Raw genomic sequence first — 24,627 nt, 5'->3', positions numbered from 1 at the left:
TACATAGAATGACCTGCCTGTGTAACAAGAAGCTTTGTTATTTATCATCAGCATGAACAAACTGATCTTTTGAGCTATGCTACCCTGCTATAGATTCATCTCTCTCCTATAAAGCAAATAGTTATATGCCATTCATGTCATCTCTAGGATATGAGGAATAACTATTCTTCTTGTTGTAAATCATCAACCACGCAATGAAAAATTGGAGGAGTAAACTATATTAAAATTAACTAAAACTTCATTTTGATGTGCTTTGTCAAAGTAAATAACTGTAAAACAATAACATTTTAGTTCAATGCCAAGTATTTCATTTGATCTGCAACAAAAATATCATGCTGGATACTTCCAAAGGCATCCAAAGGAAAAAAGCCACCAAAGAGAGACATCAAAGAGCGACACAAGTCGTTTTCCCTTTATGCAGCAGCACCGTGTTTATGGGCATCTCTGAGGATGGATACTCAGCTGGAGTTCGATTCCTCTACCTGAGGAGCTCCACAGCCCATCATTCCCAGAGTCATGCACTCACCATTATGGTAGGCATTATTTTAAGGACTGGGAAAGAGGACAATTGTCTGTTGGCATCCCTACTCCTTTCTATTGAAATGATGTTGATATACAGACACATACACACATATATGATGTTGGTATACAAATATATATATGTATGTATTATAGGTTCAATTCCATATGAAAATGCTCACAGTACCAAACTAAACCTTTTTCTTCTCACCTATCTTGTCGGGACTTCAGACTATGCTTCATATATCCAATGCTAACTAAAATTATTAGGAAAGAATTTGACCCTGTTTCTTATATTCAGGAAAATAATAAGTTGTAACTGTTTTATTTGAGCCTCAACCCACTTGATCATATGCATAGACATTGAAGAACTAATAATAGTTTCATCTTTGTACCTGAAATTTGCAGTCAATGAAAAATTTAATGGAAAATTTATGATGTTCCAGAAAAAGATTTATGAGACTGCATAGTTTTCCCAAGATACTGGGAAGATAGTGCTGCCAGTCTGATGTCATTTTACCCTATAACTTACAAACTTTCTTGGTTGTATTCACCATGCAAATTTCAGAATTCTCTTTTAGGTTCTTATAGATCTTATGTTGCAACTCCCTCAGAAATGTCAGTGATGTCTAATACGATTTAATATACTCTAGTGAGATCTTAACTGGACAAAATAAGGACCTATGGGGACACTTAATGAGGTATGGAATGAATCATCAACACTGTCAAGAGAAAGACCCAGCAACAGATGATGCGGTGAAGGGATTTATCATAGTGTGAAAATATATATGTATATACATATATATAATATTGTCTACTATTCATATTCTTGAGCATTTTGAAAAAACTCTTAAGCAAATCTCTTATAATGTAACAATTTCTATGCTTGTGGAACATGAACTGTTTCTTGGTGATAACATTTTTATTTAATTATGTCTGTGAGCATCATAACTTATATTGATGAACATGGATTGGCATAGTTGTCTAAGCCTATAATGAACTAAATGTTACACAGAATACAATTTTCCTCTTCATTTACTTTAATTTATTTTAGTTGTAAATGCCATTGCCTTCTATGATTATGGAATAAATCTCACTGTAGGATCAATTACTGCAGTTTAAGAATTAGACTTAAGAGTTGTTTTGTAATTATGTACAGTTTTTTGTGCCATTAGATCACAGCATTAGTCTTTTTAAAATATTTTGAGATCTAATGACACAAAATGTTAGATTTAACATCCCAGGACACTTAAGTATTGAATTTTTGTCAGCATTTGACAATTCAGTCGAAAAACAGTTTGCTAATTTTCCGACTTTCATGTTTTAAATGAAAATGCTGCTGAGTAAAATCAATTTTTACTTATTTGCACCACAGAATAGAAACATTGGTGAACTCAGGTAGTTCAGACAGACTCATAAACACTGCATAGTTCTACCTTGCACAAAGAAAGAGAGCGCTAAATCTTTTCAGCATAGTACACTACCTCAGGCATTTCTGAGTTGCTCCTATTGAAATGGACATGTAATGGACCCCAGCATAAAGAAGCAGTTCATTAAAAAACTATTGTAGGTATTGGATTGTATTCAGCAATTTGTTGACAAGTGAAGGCTTTTAATTCACACCAAAGAATACAGTAATATGCCACATTAATCCTCACTGGTAATGCAGTTAGAGAGACTTCATCGCTGTGGTATCTTTTACTTTCCAAAAAAAAAAAAAAAAAAAGGAGTAGGAGCTCATGTTTTCTCACTAGGAAATACAATCCCCACTAAAGGAGAGACAAATCCAGAAGCATTGTGATAAATTACCATACTGATATATGTGGACATCCATACTGTTCCCTCTTCAGGGCTATCCTGAGACTAAAAGTTACAGTTAAAAGTTCTCCAAAACTGATCCTTCATTTTATGCTGCAGAAAGAGAAGAATCATGACCTTGCTTCCGTTAGCATCAATTACCACAGACAAGCAAAAATTCAAGTATGAAATGAAAAGTAATGCATTAGCTCTAGTGTACAAACTGCATCACAGATATAGTTAAATGAACCAAACAATTCTAAGCAAGACTACTGGAAATAAAAATTGACATATTTACACATTTTCTCCATGGCAGTGGCCACCCAGATTATAACAGTTTAGACTCTCTCAAAATAGATTTAATACTTGTCCCATTTTGATTTTCATTTCCTTAAACTCACTCATAAAGATTTTATTTTGAGGTAATAGTTCCTGTATTACTGTTTGCACCAAAGTGCAGATATTTGCGAGAGTTGCATTTAATCTTACTTACTGCATAACAAAAAAAAAAAAAAGTATGTCTCAGTAACTTTCAAACAGCTTTTATATTTGTATCTTTTGCATCCTTTAGCGAGGAAATGTGAGTTATGAAAAATTAGATCATTTAAAGAAAAGCAGTGTAGCTGTGTATTGCCGTAGGAGTGCAAGTCACTCAGATATCTGTATTTGCCCTGTGTCCAAGTGAACAGTGAATATCTTATGACATGTGATGGAATTAAATAAAAGACAAAAAAAAAAAAGAAATAAGGAAATAAGCCAAGAAAAAGTATCTGAACAAAAATCCTTTTTCTTTCTTGACAGATGATTATCGTCCCTTATGTGCTATTGACCCAGGTCCTGATCTAGGTAGCATATAGGTTAACCAATCAATTTATGAAGTATAAGTGACAAGCTTGTGAAAGATTTTAGCAGTCTTAGAACTAGTCTAGTGGAGATTATATATATCTCAAAAGGTAATCAGAGTCTCTGATGAGTTCAAGTGAGCCTTCTGGCAATACAATCTTTATAGGAAGAAGAACTTTTTCCCCATATTTGCAGTTCCTTTTAAAGAACAACCTGAAAATGTAGGGTTGGACTTCTTTCAGTAACAGAGTTCTTTCATAAAAGAAGAGAAGGGAAAAAAAGGAGAGAGAGAATGAGGTGTCGGGATGTGGTTTTTTCTTCCCTAATCTTTAGTTTCATTCCAATATTATTTTGAGAAAGTTTTGTTCTGAATGTGTATCTTAGTATAGGATTGACAGTGTGTCAGTAGCTTAAATGGGCGGGGAGAACAGAGATGGACAACAGCAAAGTACATAATACTGATATACTTGAAATGTCAAATATCTTCTCCCCAGTGGAGAAAATCCTGCACTCATCACTGGCAAACAAGCTGGACCTGAGTACCACCACAAAGCAGTAAAATAACAAGAATCTCTCTTCGTATTCTATAAAAGAGTTTAAAAAAATGCTGAGGCAGATGCCTGGTACAAACTTAGATCACCATGTGCAACTGTAAGGAAAAATGTACTATGTCTATGATGATAGTTCAGTTTGGGATGCAACCCTAAATAACTTTTATCATCCATCCACAAAAGTCCTTCTTCAGTATGATTCTACAGAACAGGAACACAGATGGTGAAACTAACTCAGAAAGGCTTAAGTAACCTGTTTTAATATGGCAATGACATATGAACTACTATACTACTATAATAAATAAGATACCTAGATGGATTTCTATTTGGCGTGAAGGAAAAAAGTGCAATAATGTGATAGGCAGACAATTTGATAGACTCGTGGAAGCAAAATAAGCCAATATGATTATCTACTTTACTCCTGTAATGTCCAGCATCTGACTGAGGAAGAATATTTTAAAAATCCTTTTTTCATATTTCACCACTACTTCACTGACTCTGCGAGATACTTTTCCAGCTATCTTACAACAGAAACCAAGAATTTCTCTGTATTTTGGGACAAGAGAGAAATTTCCCATTTTGAGCAGAGCTCAGTTTAACATGTAGTTGATAAAAATATTCATTTCAGTCAATTAAATAATAGCTTTCAAGATAATTTCTACAGTTAGAGATCATCTAATAAGGTCTAATTAATTTTTTGTGCTAGTTTTTTCAAGGCTGTTTTATAAATGCAACCTGAATCTCCTCTTTGCTTTGATCTTTGTCGATTTACTATGAATGTTATAATCAGCAACATTACTACTTTCTAATCTAAAACATTACTATTAGATGATCAAAATAACTTTGATGATTTGTTTTTTGAAATAATATAGTCTTCTAAGCCTTCAAATACTGAGCCTGAATTTATTTTGATTAACAGAGACAACTGAGCCTGAAACACTTGTCTGGATGTACATGCATTTTCCTTATAAATGTCTTGATTATTCTTCACATAGATTGTCAACTTGGTATTAGTTGAGAGTGATGACAGCATACAGTATTGGTACTGCTTAGTCAATTGAAAAGGGTGTTCTCGGATCAGCATGACAACTCATATCTATTTGCACTGACTTTGGATGCTATGCATTTATTTGTATGTCAGCATTGTGAACTATTTATATTTGATTTCATATTAATAAACAGTACATTGCTAAGGGTAAAATGTTAGTTTTCCAGGAAATTTTGCAGTGTATCAGGGCATTGTCACTCTACCTACCGGTATTAGAAACAATGTGTCAGAAAAAGAAAAAAGAAATACATAAGAAATGCTTTCTTATCTAGCAGAAAACATTAGTAAAACATTTTTGCGTTTACAATGAAAGAAAAAGGCTTGAAATAGATTGCATGTTCAACAGCAGTGGCAAACACTTCCTGAATTAGTATGCAGCACATATGAGCAATCTTCACCAAGAAAAATACAAATAGATGTGTAGTAATCCTGCCAGAGTAATGTAGATATTATTTAACTAGTTAGAATTTGGAGTGCCTCTGTAGGGACTGGAGGAGACACAATATTGAAATCAAAGCAATTACATGTGCATGTTTGTCCATACGCGTAGAAACATATACATACAATTTAGCATTTGAAAGAAACATCCTTTATTTTTCATTCATGTTGCACAGAGACAGAGAAGATTACAGAAGATAGATTACTTTCAGCTGCCATGTGTGCAAAGAACAAAATTGAAGGTTTTGAAGTCATACCTGTTAGGTAAATAAAAGAGCATTATATAGGAATAAAATATTTGTAATTGTCTTTTTTTAAGTTTGCAAATGATTAAGTATTGCATAGTACATTTTGCCATCTGTCTATTTTACTGTAATTCATTTAAAGCATATGTTTTCCTCATTACTTATAAGTTCTTCAGTTCATTAATTTGCTGCACAATTATACCTAATTATTCATTCACAGCAGTATACCTATTTTTCAAGAACTAGCAAATTTGTATTGTTCAAGTGTTCTAATAATGTATTCATTACAGAAATCTCTTTCTCTTTGCTTAAGTCCAACAATATATCAATTTACAAAAACTTGGATGAGCATTTTCTATTCCAGAAATATGATAATATTGTTTTAAGGTCTTCATCCTGCTGTCATAGGTAGCTGACCTTTCTGAAAAAAAAAAAAAAAAAAAAAAAAAAAAAAACCTCATACCAGCATCCAAGTCTCATCAGCCCACAGGCTTCATCATGAACTTGGAGATGCTAAAAATTTTAATTTCTTGCCAGAGAGCTGCATGATCACCATGTAGAAGGCAGAGCACAGTTCTTGCAAGAGTTTGTCTGGTGGGGAGAGCAAAATTTTGTCTTTTCTACTTCCTTAAAAGGGATCTGCATCCTGGAAGCATGTGGAGCTGCTGATTGATCTCTGCATCTGCCTGAACCCTGAAGGACTGATGAATTCAAAGACTTAAAATTTTTGAGTTTTGAAGATCATACCATTCTGTATTAAGCTTGGTAAGACAGAGAAGGAATTTTCAGTTGATGTGCAGCTCCTACAGGATATTTTTTCAGAAAGTACTTTGTAGTATATAAATTAGATAAAAAAAAATCAGGCTTTATTAAATTTAGGTGAAAAAAAAAAATGTAATGCTTTGCTCCTGGAAGTTTAGAAATAATAGATATCTCTGTCACAGAGATGCAGGTGCATTACAGTTGAAGCATAATACAATTGCAACAATCATTGGGATGCAAAATACTTTCTGATTCCAATACTCTGACATTCAGTTTAGAAATCCAAAGACGCCTAGAAAGACCTCACAGTTAAATCAGTCTCTGTTTGATATGCCTCTGTTTGATATGCCTCCTAGTATGATCGGGGGATAGGAACAAGCTGTATCTGAAAAGTATATTAGCTGTGTTTCCGGTCAGCTACACTGTTGTTTTGTTTTCAAGCAAAATCTGCATACATTAGCCCAGCAGATGCCAAAGGCTTGAGTTAATTTGTTGAAAATTTCTCCAGAAAGATTCCATTAATTTATTGAAAATTTCTCTGGAAAGATTCCAATTCCAACATGTTTATGACCCAACCTGTTACTGTCACAAAGTATTTTCCAAAAGAGTCTTGGCCAGAGCAAGAGGCTTCCCATCTGTCTCAGGAACTGTTCCCTCTAAATATAGCAGAGGGATAGATGGAAATGGATAATTCTGGATGTATGCTGCTGATGGCATATTATCAGACTGGGAATATACAAAGGATTACCTTTTATCAATTTCCATGGATATAAGGTAGGGATCAGACAACAGGGGAAAGATACAATTGTCTAAATATAGGTATTAAAACAATTTCAGCTGCCTTAGGGTTTTCTCTCTGGCCACCAGCTCAACCAACCAACTTAGAGTTGTTCAAAATATGTCTGTTTTGGCAACTCATTCCCACCCTAAGTGTTTATTAGCTAACATTTTGCTGTACAGTTGCCATTGAAGAATAGGGTTAATTCTGTAAGTAAGAGAATCTTGTCCTCTTCCTAGGCTCAACAACATGGTCAAACATTAAGCTCAAACAACTTCCAATAATAGATTCTAACAGCAGTTCACGTGGCTGCAACTGTGGTATGTCAGTTAGAAACCCTGACTTGTCTGCCACATAATAAAGTCTTAATACATTTAGCAGGTCTTATTTAGGCCTGACACGGCCAGAGCCTGTTCTGTTACTTTTACAGGACTTATGAACCTTCTAACGAAGCCAATGTGTCCCTAAGTCCAGTGTTTCTGCTAAAAGCATTGCCTTATTTTCCTCAAGGACTTCACAACTCTATACTCAAAGCAGTAATACAAAAAAACACTAGAAAGATGATCTTTCATCTGCTCCATGCAAAGTGAAGAGAACAGATGGTCTGTGGGAGATAACTGGTGATTCAGAAGATGTAAAAGGTTCAGATTTGCAGTATTTCCTTTTTACTGCCATTATTCCCAGGAAGCACAGAAATTATCCAAAAGAAAACAAAAAGATTATAAAATCAAGTTTATAAAGCAACAAGCACACCTGATAACAGGTGACAAAAGGTTAGACATAAAATTATGCTTTTAACAATTTAAGAGATTTAACTAGGATTTTATCCTTCTGCATCTGAATAATTAATTCAAACACTGAAAATCCTTAGCAAAATTTAAGAGTTTGTTTTATTCTTTTAGATAATTTAGATAATGATTTTTGCAATATCACTGCAAGGATAAACATTTTGATGCTAGACTTTTCTAAAGATTTAACACATAAGGAGGAATGGCCACCCACACACAGAATTCTTTATTTGATATATAGGGCACAAGTATCATTTTCTGTATGCTTTTCACATCTGTATTTCACATCTGTATTTACAACTGAAAGATTCTATAATTAATTAATTTTGATTTTTTTATGCATCCAAGCAAATTCAAAAAATTTCTGTGTAAGGCAGTATAAAAATACACAATTGGAATAGTAAATGTAATACATTAACTAGCCTCTCACAGTGCATTGTGGAGGAAAAAATGGAGGAAAAATTAAGTCTCAGAGGTGTCTCTGATATTTGGAATAAGAGATAGGATCACTTTATGATATCAGGTTGTTCCTCTGGGCCTCTTTTTCAGAGCATCATTTATTATTATGGTGCAGTACTGATGGTAAATATCCAATAGTGGATGTGTGCTCCTCTTTCCATGCCTGAAGGAGCTTAAGGTATTTTGCTAATGCCGTGCAGTATTGCCACAAGTCTTCCTTTGACTTTTAAAGATTCTTTTCTCCCAAAAGACAGTATTCCATGCATTACATCATTTTATAGAGAGAATAAAAGCAACAAGTTGTTACTAACAGCTTATATGACTGGGAAGTGGCAATGGCACTAAGTAACTGTGAGCTCGAATTATCCTTTCTGAGTTTGGACCACACTCAGTAAGCACACTCCAAGTGCACTCTAAGCCTATATCCTACATTTGCAAACCTCTATTGAGCATCCAGGACCACCATAGCTCCGAAACAAATTGTAAATTGCAGAAGAGGTCTACCCAGCTCTGTGAGACACAAGGCGGTACAGAATCACACAGATAATAGAGCTGTGCAAATTATTATGGTATGGGCCAAATTGTGAAGGGGAAGTAGATGGGAGACAATTCTAGGTCACTTTCAGTAAAAGAGACACGGCAGATCTGCATCTCTGATCTGTACTACATCCAACAGCTACACACAGGAAGGCTTTCCTACTGCAATTAGTCCCAATTACTGATAGTCTTAACGCAAAGTTAAGCATTTGGGACCTGGACCATTAAAATTTTTATATTCCATTTCTGGCTGATAGTGAAGAAGTATGAATCTAGAAAATCATGTCATAGTTTCCCCATTACACTGCAAAAAAAGCACGATCCCATATGGGGGAAAAAGTCATTTCCAGATGCATTTTGGCATGCATAAAAGGGTATCAAATTGATATGGATAAGACTCCAAGGCAGTATGTCAGAAGAATATCTGATTTAAAATATCAAATGACTATATATATATATTTATATACAATTAATCACAGAATCATAGAAAGGTTGAAGTTGGAAAGGACCTCTAGAGATCATCTAGTCCAACCCCCTGCTCAAGCAGGGACACCTAGAGCACATGGCAAAGGGTTGCAACCAGGCAGCTTTTGAAGATCTCCAGAGAAGGAGACTCCACAACCTCTCTGGGCAGCCTATTCCAGTGTTCTGTCATCCTCACAGTGAAGAATCTCTTCCTTACATGGAGACGGAACTGCCTGTGTTTTAATTTATACCCATTACCCCTTGTCCTGTCACTGACCACCACTGAGGAGAGTTTGGCCCCATCTTCTTTACATTCTCCCCCTCAGGTACTTATACATATTGATCAGATCCCCTCTCAATCTTCTCTTCTCTAGGCTTGACAGGCCCAGCTCGCTTAGTCTTTACTCATAAGATAGATACTACAGCCCTTCCTTGCTCTACACTGGATCCTCTCTAGACCCTCTAATGGCACATTCAGAAGGATGTTATTTAGTGTGTACAACTTTTTAAATCCTCAAAGCTATATAGTGATGAATTAATACTCCATACCTATGACCTTTAAGAATGCGAGAAGTGAAAATATTTTTTCTTAATTTCTTACATCGTGCTACATTTAATATCCTAACTGATTTTACATATATATATATATATATATATGTATATGGAAATGTAATCCCTTGAAAATATTCACAAAAATTACATTAACCTTTAAAATTCAACCAACATACTAAAAGAGATTTTTAAGTGTAAAACCTGCTTTCAAAGGATATTTGAGTCAACATTTCTGTTTACTCTGCTTTTTATACTGCAAAGAGTTTGGTTGCAACAATTTCCCTATATCTGTTTATGGACATGTTGCACATTGTGGTCACAATAATAACACAAGTCGTGAAAAACTTTATTTAATGAAAAAAATGTAAAGACATGCTTAAAGCTCCAGTAGAAGTTTATAATGACTAGAGCAACTGCTAATCCAGAATGGAAAAGATTCAACAGGTGTCTCACTTGTGCTTCTTTGCCTTCCTTGCTTCTGATAAGTTTCCTCAGAGGAATTGTGTTGTTCACTGGGAATGAAGAACAGATGTGTGTAATGAGTATCTGGGGTGAAATAGAAATCTGTGCAGCTATATATTACATCATTCTTTTTTCCTATCATTCTCAATTAGCTTTTGGAGAGCATTGACTACAGTGTCACCAGCTGCTCTTTCAACTGACTGTACAATTTCTGCTAAATAAAATGGATCCTATGTAATGGATTTTACACTGCATTTCATTCCAATGTTTAGTTAAAAATAGAAGGATGGAAACTATCATAAGAAGATGCTTGTATTTCTTCTACCTCTTCCTACTGTTGGTTTTTTAACGTCTCTTTTCTTTTTATTTTTACCAGCAACAGAACAAACATAAACATACAAAACTTGAGATCAGTGCACTAATTGATGCATCTTCTATCAGCTCTTACTTTTGAATATCTGTAATTTCTTCTTCTCAAAGTTCAAATCTGCAGTGAAATTACAATGCATGGAATATATTATTCATTTGCAAGACACTGAGGTACAAATGACTTTGCGTCATCTAGGGTATATGAATGATTAGAGCAATCTTTCTTTGAGACCAGTATTGTGTTTGAAAAAGTCAAATTATCATGCAAGTCTATTTGGTTTGAAATACTTTATCAGGTTATCAAGTAGGATCTCATTTGCAAATCAACGTCTTGCATGAAAGACAGAGCCTGCGATAAATTCTGACATATGTTTCGATTTCATCTTAGCCAATAGGTTCTTCTACTTAGCTTAACTTGAATTCTTGAGACAGAGGGCAATAGCCAACAAAAAAAAAGTTCATCTCCTCCTTTATCTCATTTAGACTGAGTAGGAGTTATATCCTAAATTACTTCTTCCAATATGTACCTGTATGTGATTTTTTTTTCTGTTAAAGAATTACTGTAAATCCAGAAACATCTTCAATCTTCCAGCTTCAATCATCACTGTTAGAAAAATGTATTTGCTTTTCTATTTTTTATCATTAAATTAATCCAGTACTGTAAAACAGCCAGTAAAGGCTCTGTAAGAAGACATACACATTCTAGTTTAAATGCCAAATGCATTCTAATCTAGATGCCTGTCTCAAAGAACATTCTCTGTAGAGGTATATTCTCATATGTGCCAATGTGTGTGGAAGCACTAAAACCACACAAAATCTTTGTTTTTGAACCCTAGTGTGCAGTGGGTACCTACATATGGACCTCTACTCATTCTAGTGAGGCAAAACCACTTCCCACTCAAAGTTCTGTTGTGAATAAAAAAATGAACAGTATCACTGAAACTGGAAGTTTTCTGGAAGTCTGGAAGCTTTCAAGGAGGGTCTGAATGTGTGCTTGCCAGGCGTGAAGCACAGTGGTCACAAAAATATGTTCCCTAGTTCTCAGAAATAAATGTTTTTGTAGACATCAATTCCTAAATTCCTGTCTGCAATGATTTTACTATCCTTTAAAGCACCTAATATGAATATGCTCTGAAAAGGTTCAGTGTTTCAAAGACATATTGAAGAAAAAGAAAGAGAGATTATCCTGTATAAAAACTCATAGGGCCCAAAGTCGCACTCAGAACTTACAGCACTGTTGCTATTTATTTTGTCTTTTTTTTTTTTTTTAACCAGAGGAGCCAAACTTCAGCAATGTCGGCTCTGCTCGGTGGCTACACAGATACATATTGCACACATCATTTATCTCAGCACTAATGACAACCAAGTTTTAGTGTAAGGCTGGAAGAAACACTTACAAAAGGCAACGTGATGGCTTGAATAATGTTCCTGAGTATTGAACTGAATACCAAAACTGTGACTTTATCTAGGAAAAGTAAACATGGTCTAACGGGTTAAATGAGGGTTTTCTAGAGTTACAGTGTGTGTGAAACAACTTAAATTTAGAAAATATGTCTAAACCAATTTAGTTCACAAATAAAAATGGTTTGAACAAAGATTAGTAATTATTTTGGTTTAATTTGTTACTTTGAAGTAATTTATATTGCACTGGATGCAAATAACCTTATTCTTCTTTAATTTTCCCACTCATTTTGAAATACTGAGTTCTGTAGTTGTTAGAAATGGATTTTTGACAGTATGTTAACAGTCAATCACATGCAAATTCTATAAGTGTCTCATCTAATACAATCAATAGATTTCTTCCTTGTTTCAGACATCATTTCTATGATAAAAATCTGTCTCTTAGATGGCTGTAAACTGACCATGGGTCACCAAATATAATTGAGTATTTTTCACAAAATGAACAGATCATTACTCATTCTCAGTACTCATTGAATGTGTGAGTCAATGAAAGCAAGTTAGACATTAGATTTATCCACATCTAAAAGCTAAACTCCATTAAGGACATGCCTAGTTAACCGGCCCTATTCCATCATTGTCCATATTTTATTTGATGAATTGTTAAAGTTGAATTCTTCCAAATGTTATAGGATTCCAAATCATTCAAAGACCAGGATGATAAGACAATGAAGTTCCAATTGCCTGCTGAACAGAAGCAGACTACGAAAATCTGAATAGGAAAACTTAACCTATTCCTAATGAACTACTCATCTATGTCAGTAAGACTTCACTATCAGGGGAACGTATGTCATTGCAGTACTCCATTTGTAAGTATCAACTATAATTATTTTATTAGGAGCTATAGATTTGTTTATATTTTATTAGGATGATATTCCTTCCTAGTTACTGACCTTGCTCTGCTTGATGTTCATGGAAATTTTCCCATTCACTTCACCAAGTGTAAAATTCACTTCACTATCACCAATTCTTTAGGCTGAGTTAATATCCCTATCTTGCACTGCTATTTTAACTGACACATACTTCCACATACAAATCTTCTTTTTTGCATAATTAGAAGAGTAAAATCCTAATAGCATACCCTCTTATGCAGAGTAGGATAGCCTCCCAACTGGTATAAATTCCATATTGTAATTTGTAGGAGTTTAGAATTAAGTTTGTAGCTGTTGAGAACAGATATATATTCATTTTAGTCAGGGGTATAATTAAATATCTAAAACCAAAAAAAAAAAAAAAGAACAAAACAAAAATCCTTTTGAATAAAGATACCTGGACACGTCGGTACAAGTTGCTGTAATATTCAATATCAGCATATCAATTTTCAACAACACTGTTCAAGGGAAAGCAACCAAAAATCATTTGATTTTAATTAACAATGGACTATATTCCTAAACACCCTTTTTTATATTACATCATTCAGTGCAGTGTAATAAAATCCAAGAAAATCCAGGATCTAGGAATCTGTTAGACCTGCAGATTCCACAGTTTTGACCAACCCTTTCTTCTAATGCCACATCTTCCCACATTTGAAATCATAGCCATGACCAGTTTCTCATATTAGGTTTTAGAAATGAGTCAGTCAATCAATACAATGTCTTTTATTCAATGAACTGTTATATGGAAACCACTCTGGGAGGTGAGAAATCCATGTTCAGTTTGTACTCTCTCTAATGGGAGTGACAATGTATATCTTTCAGAATTGTGCCTAACCCAAGGTTTTCTAAAGGAGTTCTTCCTCAGTTTAAGTTGAAACCATTTGATTTTGAGTAAATAAATATTTCACAGAAAGACAAATAAAGGAAGTAAGTGACTGATATCCTGGAATGGAATACATGTTCTTTATCTTAACATCTAAAAGCTATACATCTAAGTCTGCTGTATTCACATGAGTCTCTTTAGAGTCAGTGAAGAGAAATAGGCACCTCTAGAGGGCCATTCCTCTTGTCCTGCGACATCCAGATAAGACAGGTCACATTAATCACCCTCTGGAGGAGCATGTTACTCTCCATTGACTATAGAGCATAGGTGACTAACTCATACTTAGATGTATAAGTTTTAGATGTCTAAACTAGATGAGATAAATTACCATCCCAGGGACTAAGACAGTCTAGTAGAGAATGGCATGAGACAACCAGTTGTTGCTCAATTTCTCTAAAATTATTCTGTCCAAGCTAGAATACCACTGTGTTCCCCATAAAACAAGAAACATATTTTAAATGTCTTGAGAAAATAGACTGAAAATGTAGAAGACTAATTGGGCATTCTGGTAGGGATTGAAGACAGAGACACAAATACATTTCTTCTAGGAAAACATAATGGCTCCTTTGGAATACAAATGCACGTTTACCTTTTGCATAGTCAAAAATTCTATGGTTTCTTTTTAAATGGGAAACTAATCTCACCTTCTTGATACACAATTGGCTCACGAAAAACATTTCCTTTAGTTAAAAATATCCTCACCTAACTTTTCAGGTTCTCTATGTGACACATAACCAGCAATTATAAAAAATTACATAGTTAATCCCATTAGACCTGCCTATTGAGCAGTTACTACTTCAGCAAATTGGCAGCCCTATTAATGGTCACACATTAAGACACATCATTCATTAGTTTCACTACCAAGGAGGCAAGGTCCCTCTGGACACTCTCTTATCCTGCACCTTATGAACCTTGTATCTTGTGCTTGGTGAACTATAAAGCAGTACATTGTATGATGCCAAGCTACTAAGTTATATACTAAAATATGCAAATCTCTACTGGTTTGCCATGCTGCCATGCACAGAGCAGCAAGGGGTTATAATAGTGCATAAAGTAGGTTATTTGCATTCTTTGTGTGTTTTGTTTTTAAACAGCACTGAAATGAAGATGATAAATCATTAACTTTGCAGCAAGTGTTCTTTAAGGAGTCAAAGTATAAATTATTGGATACAACATTTTGTTTTTGGGGAGGCATTTATGTATTCACATACTTCTCATGCATTCACAAGTATTCTCAATGTCAAATGGGCCATTGCATCCAGATGCATATTTAAAAACAAATTCACACATTCATCTCCGAAAATCTCATTCCTTTTTCTCCATCTAGCAATGTGTGAAGTACGTTTGAGCCTCTAGATTCCAATCTTATATAGTAATAATCGATTTTACATTGTGAAGGATTTTGTTTGAGCGACATGCAACATGGAATAGAAATATTGGTTAAAATGCTATGATGCTGTCAATCTGTTTCATGACATTTCATCTTCTCTGTTTACAAGACCACATTTGCCAGCTTGTTTGTGTGAGGAGGTATGCCTTTTCATGCTAGTTCTCCGTCTAAAAAATGAGGATGGAAAATATTGCCCAAGGATTATATAACATAAACATTGTTTGACTCTCCCAGAGTCCTGAGGTAGTATTCTATTATACTGGACAAAAGTTCCTTCCCACTCCTGCTCCTCCTTCCTTCTACAATGAAAGGAGTCTTAAATTCTGTAAGCAATATCAACCATCTTTTTCAAACAAGCTTCTGGCATTCATCCTTGATTAAACAAAAGGGCAAATCCTGAGAATCCTGTTAATGATCCTCTTCAAAGATGTAATCACATGTGATCAAGGTCTGATCCTAGCATGTATAGATGCCAGGCCAAAAATAATCTGTTTTTCATAAATTCATTTTTTCCCCGAGGACAAAGCAGGAAAGCATACTAAGCTTGTTAATGTGAGTCTTCCTCTTGATTAAAACAGTAGAAAGCTATAATTGCTGTCGCAGGAACATTTTCTCTAAATTGCTAACAAAAATACCTTTTGCAATGTACTTTGTTTTCCTCTTCTCTCGTAGTCATTAATAGCATTTGCAGCCAGGTGTATGTAGTAATGTGAGCATTACCTCAGGAACAGACAAAAAGTTCAGACATATAACGCATGCAAAAAATTAGCTAAGTTCTTAGCAGAACTTCTTCTTGTTTGTTTGTTTGTTTTAGAGAATGACTTTAACTGTAATGAATAAAATAGATTACTGTTGATCTAATGAAGCATTTTTTTTCCTGCAGTCTATATATAACATTCTATTTTTGTATTTTCTATCTGATTCTTAAAGAAAAATAATATTCATGTATTTTGCAGTTTAGATAATTACTTTCTCAAAATAAAAATAGCTTACTAATTTTCTTGAAAAAAGTATATCAACCTGTCATTAAGGATGCACCTGTGGTGCAGTTTGTATTTTCTCACTTAGCATGCTTATAGAAAAAGAGAGAAAAAGAGGGGTTCCTACGTACAGCATATATTCCTTATTTTCTCCACTTCGTTTTTTTTTTATGTTTGATTGTATCTGTCATATATTCTAATATTTTATGCATAAATCCTCAGTACTGTCAATAGAAAGATTGTTCTTGTTGTTTAAAACCCTTCCTTTTTTGAATTAATGAAAATTATACTTTCACCAGTGAAAAAAATACTAAAATAAACAAATGGAAATCTTATGCCATCACAAAAAAATATTATAACACTCACAAATAAAACCTGACAGATGTGCATGTATTTGAAGACTGTATGCATTTGATTTAAAGGTAGTGAACCTTAATTTACTGCTCAAGTTGTTCCACTCTAACTGTGGGCTAGATGTTTCTTTATTTTTCCATATTCACTTTGATATTGGAATAATTATAGTAACAATTAGTTCAGGTAATGTCCATCAGGTTAAACTATATTTCATGAAATACACATCAAAGCAAACATTCTTCCTTTTTGCTTCATTGGCAATATGGAGAAGACACAGAAAATAACTCGAAGAATATACTCAGATATTGCCTTGAAATATTCCTGTGCATGATAAATCTGCAAAAGTTCTGAGCTTTCAAATTCCATATGTTTTATAACAATGTCCCTTCTGTTCAGACTGAGTCACTGTTTATTATCTCCTCTTTTTTCTTATCCTTTGAACCATTGCAATGGGAAGTAATATTAAGTTGCCTTTGCTCAGTGGTAATGCTTTTACAAATGTAAAGACCGGCAAAAAGATAGTGAGTTACTTGGAAGGTCTTTTTTTGAATGTGATCTATACCTGTGAAAGACATCTCAGATGACTCATATGGATGTTGAAGAACCAGTCATGACCCCGGCATCCCAGTCAGGAAGACTACTAGGAGAAGTAAATGCATATACATGTTTTATATCTGTGTGTGTATCTATATATACATACAGATATGCTGCTAGGGGATGATTTCTGCTATTCAGAGTCCCTCACCAGCTTCCTCTCACCAAGGAAATCTTGTCTGTCTGCAGCAATTTCAACTCATCCCCTAATGCAGTCCCTGTCCATAAACTCAGGTAAAAGAAAATAGAATCAGTTTTTAAATTCATCCAACGAAAAAAAAAAAGCTCCTATTCCTCACAAATACTCTGGTAGAAAACATTGCATTCTTCAATAAGTAACAATAAAGGCCAGAGATGAATTAAAATGAATACAGATTGAATTCTACAGCTAGAATCCCAGAGGACTCTTGTCTCACCAGGAGGAGATGTTCAGATAAAGAACACACAGCAGATTTTCAGATTTTACCTACTAGGACAGGATTAATCAACTGCACAAACACAAAGTGGGGCAAAACTGACCGGGCAGTGGTTTTGCATAAATCTCTCTCTGACTTGTCATGTAGCAGACAAAAAGTACAAGCTAGCATATAGCAGGGCTGCCAATAAAAATGAACCTAATATGATACTGGACTGTATAAGGTGTAGTTCTTATATATATATACACATACATATGTATATATACACACCCATATATATATATACATAGATACATATATATATAGTAATCACTCCGCTCATTCTACTGTCATTAGGCCTTTGCTGTTTCTCATTTCTTTTCTTTTTTTTTTCTCTTCATTCCGAATGCCATCACACATTAAAAAAAAAAAAATAAGAAATGCAGATGTACCTGAGGTTACAAGTTAAGCAATAAGAAAGTTTCAAAGACCAGAGAGGAAGCATTAACTCACTGCCTTTAACTAATGTGAAGAGGAGGAAGCTGGAGGGAAAAATGATGTTCAAACATAACAAAGATCACTATAAAGAAGATAATAATAAATTGTTCTATTGTGGATAAAACAAGAAATAATGGTCTTAAACTGAGGCAGAAAATTCTAAAGGATAAATTTAGGTTACAATAGCAGCCTGTTTTCTGAGTGCTTGCCTTTCTGAAATGTTGATCTTCACTTTGTATTTTTAAGAAGTTCATCTGTGTTTACATGAATATAAGCACTAAAATCCATCCTTTACATTTGCTTTTTTTAAAAAAAAAAATAAGTGCAAACATCTATTACTATTGTAAGAAGCATGGCTTCTGTTTCTTAAAAAAAAGGTTAATTATTGCCATTCTCAAGTCGTAGTTAAGTACTTTGAAGTGCTTCTAACTGCAGCAGCAATTTCTCTAAGTTCTTTGAAGGTAACCAGTTCTCTTTAGAAAGCAATCAGTAATTTTTTTTTTCTTCGCAACAGCCCCAGAAGTAAGTGTTATCACATAGTAACACATACTTTATTTTGTGTCTTACTGCCTAAACAAGCAATATATTGTGTGAATAGACTAAGAGAGAAGGAAGGAAGGAAAAGGAAGGAAGGAAGGAAGGTAGGAAGGGAGGGAGGGAGGGAGGGAGGGAGGGAGGGAGGGAAAGAGAGAAGAGAAGAGAAGAGAAGAGAGAAGAGAAGAGAAGAGAAGAGAAGAGAAGAGAAGAGAAGAGAAGAGAAGAGAAGAGAAGAGAAGAGAAGAGAAGAGAAGAGAAGAGAAGAGAAGAGAAGAGAAGAGAAGAGAAGAGAAGAGAAGAGAAGAGAAGAGGAGAACTTTTCTCTGCAGATATAATTAATTGCCCTTGGAAATACCTATTTCTTTCCACCAGATAAAGAGTCAGCCTGGACAATCACCTAATCCTAGAGACCTTTCAGAGAGTGAGCTGAATTCCATCAATGGGGTCCTCATTTTCCAGTTTTTGGACAGTAGAGTCCTTATTGGGATGGCCACACCTCTAACTGAAGCCAGTATTTATCTAATTAGATGAAAATTAACTGAATTTTCAGCTAGTCTCTCAATTGAGACCTTTGACGTCAAGACGTTGAGACCATTGAGTCAAGGGTATTAAAAAAAATCAAAAGACTGCTTATGAAATCATTGTGCTTTGGCAGTTTTCTTTACATATTAACAGTGCCCTGTCACCACATCAGTTACCCAATATTATTGCTAAGTATTGTCTATAATTTTTACAGGTACTCATTAGAGACAGTCATCCTTAAACTGCTTTAAGTCCACAAGATTTGGAAGTCTTAACAAAGGCATTAAAAATACTCCAAAACTTCAGAGGAAGAATTTCAGAAAAAAAAAAAAAAGTTAGTCTACAATAGTTAGACATTAGACAATACAAGAAAATTCTAATTTATACTAAATAGTGCACTAGACTATAGTATATACTATAAGTATAGTAATTTATCTATATTATACATATATACATAGCAAATCACTAATTAATGTTATTTGCACGGAAAGCCATAAACATTTTAAATTGCTAGGCATTAAAAACAAACAAACAAATTTTCCCAGAAATGCAAGCCAAGTATATCAGGAACTAATTATTTTCTTGCTTCTTCTTTTCTTTTTGTTTGTTCAGATTTTTAGGTTCCTTTGGCAGGAACCCTTTGAGATACCTTTAAAGCCTGTTTACAGCTTGTGTATCTGATTTTCTACTGTTTTGCTCCTTTTTGTTGGTCACATCTACAAAGTGACTCTTCCTTTGGCTTTTGGGAGCAGTCTAAGATCAAGATGGGATGAGCAGGTTGCAAAACTGCTGGGGCCATCTGTGCGCTGGGCTCTACCCCAGCATAAATTAGTGCAGCCTGAACATCTGCCAGGGAGAAACCAGGCATAAGGAAACCCATGAACAGTCAGTTGCCCTTTCCTCTAGAAAGGAAAGTTTTCTCAGGAAAACTTTAAATGCCCTCCCAAAGATTCAGGATCACCATATCACGCAGTGTTCAGTGTTGCTTGGCAGTATTATTCCGGGTTAGTTCACGGCTGCTTACAGCTCTGACTGAAGCAGTTTATTAACCTGTCTTGAATGCTACTGCATTCTCACAGAGAAATAAAATTCCTTTGCTAATTCAAACACCAGCTTTATCCCACTCAGTAATAGTTTACACTAAGTTGGTGGCTACTCTTTGAAACAATGAAAGAAAAATTTAGAAATATTTTGTCCAATTTTTGCCTTCCCTCCCATATTTTTAAATTGTCTCCATATAAGATATGCTCTTCTCCATGAGTTATGAAAAAGTTAAAATTATTCTTTGCATAAAACTATACTGACAGAAAGACTATTACGACAAGAATCCATTTTCTGATCTGTCCTTAGTTCGACAGGCAGCAAATGCCCTTTCAACTTCTGCAACTGTAACTCTAAGCAAAGGGTCCAATTTCAGCTCATATATTATATTTTTTTTCCCATGTTCAGAAATTATAGCCTGACAGCTTCTGTTAAGAAACTTCCTCCAAACAATATTATTTTTAGGGGCAGCATAGTTAATACCATAGTAAACCGTACAAACTCAGTACATTGAAAGGATTAGAAAAGGAAAAAAAGATGCTAAGACACAATTTACTTCAAGGAATGAAACCGGTTTAACATGTACAGTCTCACAGGACAGCTCTTCAGTACAACATTAGAACTGCAGTGTCCTCCAGACATTCTCAGACAGGACTGTGTGATCTCTCTTCTCATTTTCCCTTATAATTTTACTATTAGCAATTTATTTTAAATTGATATAAAATTACTGCACATACAATATAACCAAATGACCAATTAGATTAGTAGCACTAAAATTTTAATATAATGTTGCAGTTTGAAAGAAATCAAACAGATCCTCATTAAAATTTAAACATGAAAGATAGAGGAAAAAGATTAGAAGAAATTAGTTTCCACTATGGTACTCTAATTATTTCTCCCCATCTACAGCAGAGTAGAAAGAATCTATCCTATAGACAATAAGTGAGGGGTGTGGATCGCAAAAGGTGAAAAATATGATGCCAAAATACTAGAAATATTATGATTAAAAGGAAAGACATCAATGGATATTATGATTTATAATAAGGAAACACTCATGTAAGAGCTGAACTTACAAGTTGAGTTGAACACTTTATCACCTAGGAGCTTCAGCTTACATTTTTCTCAGCAGGTATTTTGGATTTTCACTAGCACTCAGAAGATCTCAGAACTTGGCAGGAATCCCATGCTAGGAAGGATTAAGGTCTAAAATTTTAACATGAATAAACCTGAATAAAAGTGAAATGTATGTCCTCCTTACAGAAGATTTTTTTTTCTTAGCTTTTAAGTTTTATTCTTAGAAACTAAAGCACCTCCATCGCCAAATGGAAGTAACTGCAGTACGCTGGATGAAAATTTCTCCCTTAAAAGTTCATTCTCTTTTCTTGCCCTTTTTCACAGTGCCAGAGTAACTTTTCTGCCAACTAAAGTTGGTAATATCAGCATCTGGCTTCAAAATCTTTGATCTTATAGAACAAACTGTTTTGAGCTCCTACTTGGAGTCTCTGGAAAATTAAGCATTTTCACTGCATATTCATAAAAGACCGTAGCCCCACTTGTAATCAACAAGTTTGCCCAATAAAAAGAAACTTTCCGTTACAGAGAAGGGAATCAAGCATTTAGGCAGGAAAATAAACAGAAAATATAAATGGTATATATGTGCAAACCTGCAATGTGTAGGGTAGAAATATTGCACTTCTGCATAAACCTCCCAGCTCTGAAGAGCACTTGTACACTTCTTCCAGCTTCCAGACATCAAACTAATAGCTTGTCAAAATATTTTAATCAGAAACTAAGGTCCAAGGTTCATCTCAGCTTGCTTCCAGTCTAATGAGAAGTTAAAGGCATGTCTTGTGCGTTCTTGATTTTCTCCAGATTTCTTAATGCTTTTATTATATGTCATTTCCTATCACCATTCCACAACTTCCATGCTAGTATCAGTCGGCTTGGGTTCTCCCCGAATGCATTACTTCTATTTAGTTTGTCCTTGACAGTCACAATAAAGCTGTTACATCATGTGACAGATACTAATGCATAGATTAACATTCTTTTTTATCAGATCAAGTATTTTTTTCTATTAAAGAGAAAAAAAAAGTATACAACAACACATAACTCGGCCGTCTGCGTAAGTCCACATTTGCAACTTTGCTTTTATGCTTTAAACCCTATTAGTAGAACTGGAAGGTCAGTAAACAATACACAGAAAACCTAAGAACCCTTTCTTTGAACAATCCTTTTGTGCTGCATATTGGCTTTATGTACATACAATTTTCCAAACATTTCCTAAAACATATTAGTAAATACAATAGAATAACTGATATATAAATGTACATCACTTTGGGTAATATATCAAATTTCCAACAGCTTTTATGAAAATAAAGTTACGATTATACATACAATTTAACCTGTTCGTACAATTTAACCTTGGAGTCTATCAACATGACTGATACACAAACGAATCTTTTGCTCATTTCCATTATGTTTTATGCTCTGTTCCATAATAAACACTATGGCAAAATATACTTTCTCATGCTAAAAAACAAAAACAAAGCAACAAAAACCAAACAAGTACTACATATGACATCATAATTGCAAGTCATTGAATTAAATGAAATAGAAGATTCCAAATGAAAAAGGCATAAAGAAACAAAATTTCCCTGGCTATTTTTCTTGTTTGCTTGCGATTTGGCTACAGATATCTTCACTTTTTTACACAGGCTACATTATATATCCGATTACCTACCAGTTCCTGTTTACCAATACCTAACCGAGGATATATAGTCACTTAATTCTGAGTAAGTCCTACAATCTGAGATTTCTAAGAATCAATCATTCCTTCCATAACAGCTGAAGACAAGCTTATTATAAAGAAGCTAGCTGAGTTGAAAATATGTATGTTGGAAGTGACGCAGTATCAGAAAACAAGCGATTGGTTGAGATTCATTTCATGTAACTTTATTCATCTAAATATTGGGCATAAAGTAGATCTCTGAGAAAAGAAGGATAAATAGAGGCTGTCGTTACTACTACTTATAACCTGTAAGGGAGAGCATGTTCTGGGTAAGTGCAAGCTGAACTCTCCAAGAGTTGGATATTTCACTTCATGAATCAGTTTACAGACAAGTAGGCTTCTGTGAGAAGGTGACCATAAAAGCAGCCACTGCCATATTTATTTTAAGAATATGGTAGCAAGAGCTGCATTTTCTGTGGAGTCTAATATCAATATTACACCTGGACTCAATGCTCTCAAAGATCTTTTCCAGCCATAATTCTATGATTCTATGACTTGGTATGGTTTTGGTATGTTTTAAAGGTGCTCTAAAATTTATCATATTAGGGGATTAAGATGAAAAAAATATATTGTTCTGGCCTGAAGACTATACTCATGCATGAATGTAAACTGAGGAATTCCCAGGAATGTTTTGAATCAGCAAGTCAAATAGGGACCTTTCATGGCCATGCGCAGTTCATAAAATTCCATAGACAGAGCAAGAAAAACATTTACTGTCCCTGATGGGATATCCAAAGTGACTTAGATGCTATGACCCAGAAAATAGGTATTCACTACACTAAAAGTACCTTCATCATACACAGTCTTGTTAGCTGTGTCTTTGGAAAGTGTGATAAGGAGGGAAAGAGGATTGGAGACGTCTGTGTTTTCCTCCTATTCAAATTCATAGTGTCGCAATGCTACTAGCAGGGCAAAGAAGTTTACAGAACTTAGCTCATATACTGCTTAGTTTGATGGGGAATTTTAATCATATTTAATCAAAATATATTTGCCAGTTCAGAAGCATCAAATTCATGGTAGAAGTGGGAAAGGCAATCTTGTTAATTTATTGTATTGTACCCAGGAAAGAAACACAATAAACTGCTGGAAAATGGTAATAGTTCTTGATGTGTTTACGCCAGATACATCACAGATTTGATTCTGAAAACACAACAAAAGAGCTAACCACACGAAAAGTCTAAATTCCTTGAAGTTAATAAACAGCTTCTGTGATTTTTGTCCTATCACTAGTGTTTTAAAATAAAATGTTATGCTGTGTAATTCTAAATATCAGAGTGCAGTGTAAACAGAATGTAGAGTTATAGGCAATAACATTGCCAAGCTTACATATGATTTTTATTGTCCCTCATGCAAGTATCCTTTATGTTCTATATGTTCTTCAAACCCTCTAAAGATTGCTGACTCTATTTTTTCATAAAGATGTAGCTGCTACAGTCAGTGCTTGTGCAAGGAATATGCTACAGGTACGTGCTAAGTTTTTACTGGACTCAAGTCCCGACCTGAGCTGCTCTTAGCAAACCATGCAAGTTGGACTTTGTAAACAGTCAGCCTAGGGAAGACTGCTGAGTTCAGTCTAGATCTGCACCTCATACGAAATCTTCCTTGAACTAGTCCCCGGTGCACATCACTGAAACATCAACTTTACCTCTCCCATCTGCATCAAGATAATCTGGCTACCACTGAGCCTAATCAGAGCATT

Source organism: Tinamus guttatus, unplaced genomic scaffold (genome assembly GCF_059628265.1).
Source record: "Tinamus guttatus ecotype Peru unplaced genomic scaffold, ASM5962826v1 Tinamus_guttatus_pri_ptg000018l, whole genome shotgun sequence".
In the NCBI taxonomy this organism is placed as follows: domain Eukaryota; kingdom Metazoa; phylum Chordata; class Aves; order Tinamiformes; family Tinamidae; genus Tinamus; species Tinamus guttatus.
Note: the sequence above shows the minus strand (reverse complement) of the source record.